Genomic DNA, 10,096 nt, shown 5'->3' with positions numbered 1-10,096 from the left:
AATAAAAATGTTAAATTACATGCAAATAGCACAATTTACTTGCGTAAGAAGCGTCTGGTTTGAACAACGTATTGGAGGTATTTTACTTATTGTAACAAAATTAGCTCAAGGTTTATGAATATTAATAATTAATGCTTGAGTTTGTGGCCTCAGTTTGATGATCCAGTGGATTGTGAAACGTTTTAAACTATTAAATTGCCGGAAACGAAGGGGACTTTGATGAGTCGTGAGCACAAAAAGGGTTTTTTTTTAAAGAAAATGTTCTGCCTGGATTTTGGGCGTGGGGTAGGGCTGTGCGATTAATCGAAATTGAATCATGATTTTAAATGTTGCATATAGCTAATCGCAAGAGACTGCGATATGAAATTTATATGTATTATACAATTTCCCCCACCCAGAGCAAATGCGTGACTGTCGTCTGTGTGTGACAGTCTTACTAGCCAATTGAGTGAGCTCACTTTCGTTCTGCCCAATTAGAATTGCGCAACTGAACTATGTGGAACTCCCACAGTAAAAACAAACAGGAAAGCGCGGACAAGTGGGATGATGGCTTCAGAAGCATTAATAAACGAATTCATATCAAAGAAAAACAGCATGTCAGTAATATGGGAATATTTTGGTTTTGGAGTTACAGATGCCGAACAAAAACTGGTCAATTGCAAGAGCTGTCACAGAATTGTTGCAACAGCATGAGGAAATACAACACCCAGCACCTAAAATAGCACCACAGGCACCAGGTGATAACTAATGCCATAACTCACTACTGTTTGCTCTTGAGAAAAAGGAGTGTTTAATTTCTAAATGTTTAAAAACAAATTTGAATAAACATTAGAGTAAGTTAATATCTTTTCAGTTCCTTTTTTTGACTAATTCAAATAATTTCATAATAATTAAATAATTCTTGCATTTTAGCAGTAAGAAGCTACGATACAAAATATTGAGCTGAAGCTTGACTACAAAATAAAACAAAAACTTGCAAATCAAATCAAAATTGCCATATCTGTAAAAAAAAAAAATGCAATTAGATATTTTCCCTAAATCGCACAGCCCTAGCGTAGGGTATGAATTTAAGCTATTGAACAATACACCCAATCTCTCCTACCTGAGCAATGGTGTGAGGGAAGTTCGGGCAGGAGATTTCTTTTGTCCTCCTAGCTAGTTGGGGCTGGCTCAAGATACATGGATAAACTTTTAACTCATGGCATAAAATAATAAAAACCATACACATTATCATCATAGATCATGTGCTGTAGAATTACCCAAGGAACGCTGTGATTCCTGTGCTCTTAGTTTTACTAATGCCTTGAAAAGGGCAAATTGCAATGTAAGGATTATATGGAAAAATATACAGATTACAAACACATTTCATGCGCTTTTGAGTGAATTTTGAGTTTCTAAAAGTCTGTTTAAATATTAACAGTGTGTGTTTGCAAAAGGGGGTTTCTCTAACCTGAAGGAGGATGAGATGCGGCAGATGGTCCCATTATCTCCTGAGACTAGATACTTTGGAGTTTGAAATCATAAAAAGTCATGAGAGGGTACCCAGATCCCATTTTAGGGGAGTAATTAACATTTCACCTACAACCTCAGATGTCACATTGTTTTTGAATGTGAGAAGCACCCACTGACAAAGTCAGTCATGATTGTCATCAGTTTCAACATTACTTGGAGAGCAGCCCTCCATGTCAGTGCTGGTTTCCCTGATGGAGTCTCTGTTATTAAGGCTACAGTTAAAGGCCTTCCCAAGGCTTTTTACTGGTCTCTCAGTGACTGATGGGATTTGATGTTGTCCCAGCCTGAAGCAGAACTTTCCCCTTCTTAAGCACCTAGGATCTGCATTTTGCAGCTCATGCGTGCCCATGCCATGAGCCTTTCCAACCCTTGGAGGATCCATCTTGCTCCTGGTATCGCAGTTGTTGACACTGTGAGGTCGTCCATGAAGGCTCTGATTGGAGGTTGCCTTACTCTGGACTTGCTGAGGGGGCCTCTGCACTCTGTCTCAGCTCCTTTAACCATCATGTTCATTGCCAGCGCAAAGACGGTCACTGAGATGGTGCAACCAGTGATTATCCCTACCTCAAGATGGTGCCAATCTGATGTTAACTGGCCAGAGGAGACTCTCAAGCTGAACTTGCTGTAATAGTCCATGATGAGGCCTTTCACCTTCTGGGGTACGTGATGTTTCTCCAGTGTGACCTCCACCAGCTTGTGGGGTATTGAGCCATAGGCATTGGTGAGATCCAACCACAACACAGCCAGGTCCCCCTGCCATCTTTTGCCTCCCTAATGAGCTGTGTTACCACACCTGTGCATTCCAGGAAACTTGGGACTCCTGGTATACCTCCCTTCTGCACAGACGTAATGTATTTATTGCTCAACAGGAAGTTGGAGAGTCTCTTGGCCACAATGCTGAAGAATATTTTGCTCTCCACACTGAGCAAGGAGATGATCCAAAACTGGTGGATGTTCTCAGACTTCTCCTCTTTTTAGATGTACACTCCCTCCGCATATCTCCATGGCTGGGCAATCTTCCCTCTTCTCCAGATGACTTTCAGGGCCTTCCAGAGCCTGTGTAGAAGCTTTGGGCAGTTCTTATATACCTTGTAAGGGACTCCACTCGGGCCTGGTGCTGTGGTTGACCTTGCTCTCCTCACCACTTTCTCTACTTCACTCCGGCAGGGTTCCTTCAGGTTGATCTCTGATGTGGGCTCAGGTGGTGTCAGCAGTGCATCGCAAGGCTCCAGCGGTCGTTCTCTGTTCGGGTCAGAATAAGTAGCCTTGAGGTGGTTGTTGATAGCCTCCTTGGAGCAGGTGAGTTGGCCAGTCCTCTTTTGGCCAAGAAGCTCCTTGGTCAACTTAAAAGGGTTTGCCAAAAATGCTGCCCTTTTTCTTGCTCTCTCTCTCTCTCTCTCTCTCTCTCTCTCTCCGCCTTTTCCTGTAAAACTCTGCCCTACAAAGTTTCACAAGTTGTTTCCTGAGGATTCCTCTCAGATCTTCTAGGCCCGCTCTTTCTACTTCCCCTGCTGCCTTGTACTGCCTCTTTAGTAGCTTAAGTTCTTTCCTGAGACGTTTGATTCCCTTTAATCCATGCCTTGGAGTGTATGCCGATGGAGTGGGTTTGCGTGTCACAGTTCCGAACCACTCAGCTGTAATGTTCACTATGAGTGTGGTCATTGTTAACAGTCAACAGCACTCAGCTTTCTTTGAGGATTGGAGCCACTGAATTCTTGGCTGAGCCAAAGGAACACAGTCAGTTCTTGTAAATGCTACTTGCTGATTTGGGGGCTCGTCTATCCCAATGACAAAGTGGTGCAAACTTCCTTAAGATTTCACTGAAGAAAGAAGCAATGTGATTGGATGTTATCAAACATTGTGTTGGGCAGACTGGGTTGCTGTTCTTCCTTCTTTCATTTTATACAAAATCAAAAATACACAGGATGTGTTAAAATAGCCATAACACAAAAGTTTGTTATTTAATACATAAATTTTAGGAGTGCAATTAGAACACGATAGATTGTCAATGGATAAATATCAGACTTTCTGAGCAGTAGAAGACGAAAAACTGTCTTAAGCCCTGCTCACACTGTGCTATTTCAACCACAATTCGGTCACAATTCGGGAAGGTTTAAAAGATTCCTGAAATCCTAGGATAAAATCTGTAATCTTTGATCGTTGGTTTTACATGTACATAGATTATGCTAATTAATGGCAGATGCAATTAGATATTCCTTCAAATTAATTCCTGGCAGTGTCAGAAGATTTTAGACACTTTCCTGCTGTGTGAAAACAGCTGCGATGAGCGTCAATGCAAGAACCAATAGAAGTGCAGAATCTGATGATGTAATCCATGCGAAAACTTCAAACCACCACAGGGAAATGTCAAAACTTTTTTCTTCCTGCTTTTATTATTGAGGCATGCTATGTGCAAAATTACCTCTACATATTTTTGATGTTTGCTATGAGGTCTTATTTCAGTATGCAGGATAATGAAACTCAGGTTGAGTTTTTTTCACTTTGGTATGACTTAATTGTTGTTCAGCCTGACATTATGATACCCGAAATCTTACAGTGTGACATAAGGAGATCATATTCGTACCATCTGACATGCTACAATCATTTAGGGTTGTTAATAATTGCAGTGTGAGCTTGGATTAACCTGAGCTGTTTCTCCAACACAATCTCATGGCAATTCGTAACTTTTTGGTTTAGAGGCTAATTCGTATGAATTCGTATGATCTAATTCGTACAATTTGGTACAATTTACTCATCCCCCAATAACGGTTGGGTTTAGGGGTGGGGTTAGGTGCCACGACTCCTTTTTAAAATCGTACAACTGAATTTGTACAAATTCATACAAATTAGCCATTAAACTGACAAAACGTAAAATACATACATTTTCTCGCGAGTTCAGGCTGGTTTCTCAATATGCCTTTTTAAGTAATCTTGCATCCTTGTTTCTATGTGTAATGTCATCATCAATGCCAAAGTTCAGATCAAAGTCTGTTCACGTCAAATTCATCACAAAAGTCAAATTCATCAAAGTCTGGCTAAGAGTAAGGTATACTACTTTATGCAAGATATTAACTTTATGACAGTATAAAAATTGGGTTGTTGCGAGTTAATTATTTTCATTCATCATATTGTCATATTTTGGTACATGTGTGTTTTATTTGTTCATTTTGTTGCTGGGGAAGCATTCCATTAGTCCGCCCCTGGTAGTAGCAGCAAATGCTTCAGCAATTGCAAGTACTGTTGTGGCTTTTTCTTCCACTGAATTACGTCCAGTTAGCAATCCTAGGATGAGAACAACGAAGAGGTAAAGCTCCTTAGAGATAATTGAGCTTCTGGGGGAGCAAACAAAGAGGGATGACTAGGGGAAGTCAGGCAACTGCTAAGGAGGAAGAGAGAGAGAGGGCTGCAACACTTATAAAAGTATATGTTAATTGTGAAAAGTATACAATGGTTTGAAGAATGTACATAATGACATCATTAAAATATCACAATGTTTACTTGCTCAACTAATGAATGAATTTAAGTAAAAAAGTAATTTTATAAATACTTGAATGTATGCAAAACACACACACACACCCACATGCCAAACTTGAAATTTGTTTAAATTACATTTGTCAAACTATTTACAAATGTACAGTTACAATTACACATACACAATATATCTTGACCATATATAACTATTGTAGGGGATCAACCTACATATAAGATCGATTAGGGATTTATTGGCTCTCTTCAATGAATTGGATCTTGAAGATTCAAATCATTGATTCAACTCAGTTGAGTCAGACTGAATCAGATTAAAAGATTCACATTTTGTCTACTATTTGTCCAGCAAATAGAAGACATCATATTTTACCAATTTTGTTTATATTATTTCCATGGCCACTATAATAACATAACACAGTAACAAAATCTACAGCTCGAGGCAATGACATAAACACGAGCATAGTTTTTACAAAATGAGAGCAAAGATTTATTGAGCAGCACTACAATACGTGAAACTAACTACATAATAAGCAAACAACAAACGCGTGCACACATTCACACATACACACAGAGACAGTTCAGAGGATACAAAATGAGTTGACAACCATCCCAAAATAATTCTAGTACTTCTTACTAGATCTTAGAATCACACCTGAGAAACCACAAAAGCAGAGATTTGGCTTATCTTTAACTGCTTAAGATCAATCTGCACCAGATCAGCAAGAGACAACGTTTGTTTGTTATATGCAAATTTGCTGGAAGTCTTGAGTTTCCCTCACCGGCTGGCCTCGGGAAAACACGGAGCTCCTGATTGGGTGGTGATTCGCTTCGATGACATCTTTGGCATTCCCTCACTCCTGAGTGGCTGTCGTCCTGGGTTACCAAGGTGACGGACTGCTGAGAGTCTGAGAGTGCAGAAGTTCATGCAGTTTCAGCGGTCCTGAAACTTAAGAGATTTGTGTGGAAAGTTTGTGGTGACCCAATCGTGTGGCGGCGTGGTGTCTGGGCTGGCGAGACGGGGCAGAGCAACAGCCAGCGTGAACTAGCTAATGCGAAAAGCAATGTTTTCTTGTTGCAGGGTGGTTTTAAGTGACCTGGTTTGGTCCATCCCCATGGCACTGTGTTCCAATGAGCAGTTGCCATGAAGGGCGGGGCCACGCCTGGTACCATCGTAGTAAGGGTCGATCATTAACAGACTGCATGTTGATTTCACATGGTAAAATCTCTTGTAAGATTGTAACTATCTTACATTAAATGTTACAAGATGAATACTGTTTGTACTTCTAGTTTTTCATTTACACCAAAATCATACATTTCAGACACATGCAGATCATCTGCTATAAGGTTAAAGACAACACATTGATTAACCTGGTTGGTTGGAATAAACACTGCGTATGAGGAAAACTATGGCATATTATTCAAAGATACATCTGCCTTAGTTCTAACATTTCAAGAGATTGTCTTTCATTCATATGCATTAATTTTTTCATTCAAAAAGTCTCGTGAGGTAGTTCCCACTGAAAATCCTGTAAAGCCCCATTGTTAGGTGATTAAATCATTTACCAAGTTGGGTGACAATATTGAAAACTGAATACATCAAAATTTTTCTAAGAAACTATTAAATAGCATTGTAATGACAGAATATTAAAAACTGACTACATCAAAATAAAAGAAACTGATGTAATGATGTAAATAACCCTCAGTTATTTAAGTTAGGTTTCATTATTAACCATTTATTCAGATTTTATTTACTTCTCTATTCCTTTAAAGATAGTTGTGTTTATGTTGTATTTATTTGAACTCCACTTTCCACTTTGTATTTAGCCTATAGAGACCCTTATTTTGACGAGCGGCTAGCCGGAAGTGATCAGGTGCGCGAGCACGCTCAGATCACGGAAGCACGGAGAAGCGCGCCTAGCATGAGGGAGAGAGCGATCGCTTGCACGGAGAAATTCACGGAGCTAAAGCTACATTTAAGGACTTATTGAAGAGTATTTAATGCATATTTGAGTTTGTTTTTTGTTGTGTTTTGTCTTCATTGTTTGAACACCTGGTTGGAAGGGAGAACAAGATAGATGAGGACATTTATACACATTGCTGAATGTTTATGTATCTGTTTGCTTGCTAATAATTCAAATTGCTATTTTTGTCACATATCTAGTCATATATTTGCTGTAACGTTATAATGTTGTCACTAAATTAATTGTTTTGTCTCATTATGTGATTTTTATTCATTACATCTTTTCTATTTGTGTTTATTCATCTGTTCTTGGCTCTTACGGTGTTATACAGTCTATAAGGACGGCAGTCTCAATACTAAAGGCACAAAGGAGGACAGTGCAACATCAGTGCATGAGTTAAATTCTTTATTTCTCCAACCAGGCTGTTACAGTAAGAGCTTGCACCCACTAACATTATTTGCTGATGTAAATGATCACAGTTCCAATTTGTGCACTCCTGCAAAAGGGAACGAACAAATTAATACTATTCAAAATAAAGAATTTGATGAAGAAATAGAAGTTCAGTCTGAAGAACTAGACACAAATGAAGTACGTCGCTCTGTCCGTGCATGAATTCAAACAGACAGGATGTTTTCATATCAAAGGGAGGAGTCTCAAAAGGCAGAGAGAAAAATGGAAGACTGAGACTCGGAAAGCAAGAAGTCAGTTGAAAATAGACATTTCTGAGAGTAAATTAGCAACACTTATAGACTCATTGGAAAGGGAAAAGGACAGTGTGATGAATGCATACATAAGGATTAGAAGTGACATAACTCTTGTTATGCTTGTGATGCTGTTACGAAGGATATTGTAAAGATTGCGTATGAAAGAATCTACGGTGTAGATGGAGGCTTTGACAGTAAAACTGTTAAGGGGCATCTTCGCTGTAAGGGGCCGAGGGTCAAAAGAAACAGTACACAAGCCGAAAATCCTCCATTTGAGATTTATTCTCAACAGATAGGACAGCAGTCCTCAAAATTAATATAATTCAACAGAAAATAAAGGAACATGAGGCCAACATAATCAACCAACACAAACTGACCTAACACAATGGAGAACAGCCAGGCTTATAAAGGACAGGATGAGCTCATTTAAATTACAAAGGGGAGAACACAAAATTCACACAACACAAAAACAGAATAAATGCAACAATAACATCATAAAAATATAATAAAAATCAAACATTAACCATTATAAACAAAATTAGCAAATTCAATGCAAAAATATTTAAACAAGGAGGATATTTAAAACATCTTCCCCTCCTGCATCTCTCAAGCTGTTGGTTTGCCCAGGCTGAACCATTTTGGATAAAATCACGCTGTTGCACTGAACTGTGCGGCCAACCCTTTAGCCCAGGGGTGGGCAAACTCGGTCCTGGAGGGCCGGTGTCCTGCACAGTTTAGCTCCAACACTACTCAAACACACCTGAACATGCTAATCAGTGTCTTCAAGATCATTAGAAATCTATAAGCAGGTGTGTTTGATTAGAGTTGGAGCTAAACTGTGCAGGACACCGGCCCTCCAGGACCGAGTTTGCCCACCCCTGCTTTAGCCAGTCACATTCGCGAACTGCTGGAACGAGACTACGCGCTCTCTGTTTATGGTTGTATTGTTTCACGCGTCAGCTCCAAATCCAGTACGCCCATAAGCCAACCTTCTCTGAATTCCATACTAATGACCAAACGCATAGAAGCAGCAGCGGAGCTAGCAGCAAGGGAAGCAGAATATGCTACTGTAATAGAAGGGGGCAAAGAGAAAAATTACGACTTCTAGAAGAGAAGCAAAGGAAAGAACTTGAGGCTAAAAAAAGTGAGTTTGAAAGGCTCCAAGCAATAAGGGAGGTAAGAGCAGCTAGAGCAAGACTGGAGGTGTATGACAAGGAAGAAATCGTCGACACGGTTAATCAAGACGAAGGGCTGCAGAAACCTGTAAGCACTCCCACACAAAAACCAGTATACTTATCCTCCATTAATTCAACATTTCATCACAGAGTCCCAATGCTGATGTGTCTCAATTAGCACAGGCTGTTCAAGATAGCATAACACTAAACAGACTTCGTATGCCAGAGCCCAGTTTTCAGTGGTGACCCGATTCACTTCATAGAGTGGACGGCTTCATTTCAATCACTCATTGACAAAAGACATATCTCTTCAGGAGACAAGTTATACTACTTGAAGAAGTACGTTACTAGGCCTGCTTTGAAGGTCCTAGATGGGATCTTTTACAGAAATGATGAGGAGGCTTACAAGGATGCATGGAAGAGGCTTCTAGATCGCTACAGACAGCCATTCATCATTACAACGAGCATTCAGAGAGAAACTCGCATGCTGGACTAAAATTCAATTTAAGGACTCGGTAGGACTTCGAAATTTCTCTGATTTCTTATGTAAGGATGCAATGCCACATGTAAAGGGACTGGAAATATTGAATGATTGCGAGGAGAATAGGAAACTTGTAAGCAAACTTCCTGATTGGGCAGCTGCCTGCTGGAATCGTCAAACCACACAAACGCTAAGTGAAACACAAGATTTTCCGACTTTCCATGAATTCGCCCATTTCATGTCTGTTGAGGCTGAAGTTGCCTGTAATCCAGTCACATCCTTTCATGCCCTTCATGTTTCAGAACCTAACAAAGAGAAAAATTATTTCAAGGTCAGTAAAACTAAGGCTAATGTCTTCCATACTGGTAGTTCCCACTGGAAAAGTCACTAAGCCATGTCTGTTCTGTCAAAATGGTAAACATTAAATTCATGAGTGTTCTAAATTCTCTGCAAGGTCTCTTGAAGAACGTAGACAGTTCGTAAAGGATACAAGATTGTGCTATGGATGTTTAAGACTTGGTCACGCTGCCAAAGACTGCCGCTCCAGACATTGCTGCAACACCTGTAAGGGAAGACACCCTACCTGCCTACACGACGACAGCTTCAGTAAAAAGGTGAGGTCTTCTTCTGCTCAGAGCCCAGAAAATGCCCATCAAGGAGTTACGACCATGTCATTGAGTGTAGAATCTGGATGCACACCTGTTAACACCTCTATGATTGTGCCAGTGTGGTTGTCCACACATAAAGACCCAGTTTCTGAGAAGCTCGTCTATGCTC

General features: G+C 40.0%; 1 pseudogene; it reads right to left on the bottom strand.

Annotated features, from left to right (window-relative positions):
- Positions 1–1,633: 1,633 nt before the first annotated feature.
- Positions 1,634–3,174, bottom strand: LOC130234020 (uncharacterized; annotated as a pseudogene).
- Between the last annotated feature and the right edge of the window lie 6,922 nt (positions 3,175–10,096).

Source organism: Danio aesculapii, chromosome 8, assembly GCF_903798145.1.
Source record: "Danio aesculapii chromosome 8, fDanAes4.1, whole genome shotgun sequence".
Classification (NCBI taxonomy): Eukaryota; Metazoa; Chordata; class Actinopteri; order Cypriniformes; family Danionidae; genus Danio; species Danio aesculapii.
Note: the sequence above shows the minus strand (reverse complement) of the source record. Positions and strands in the feature narration are given on the sequence as shown.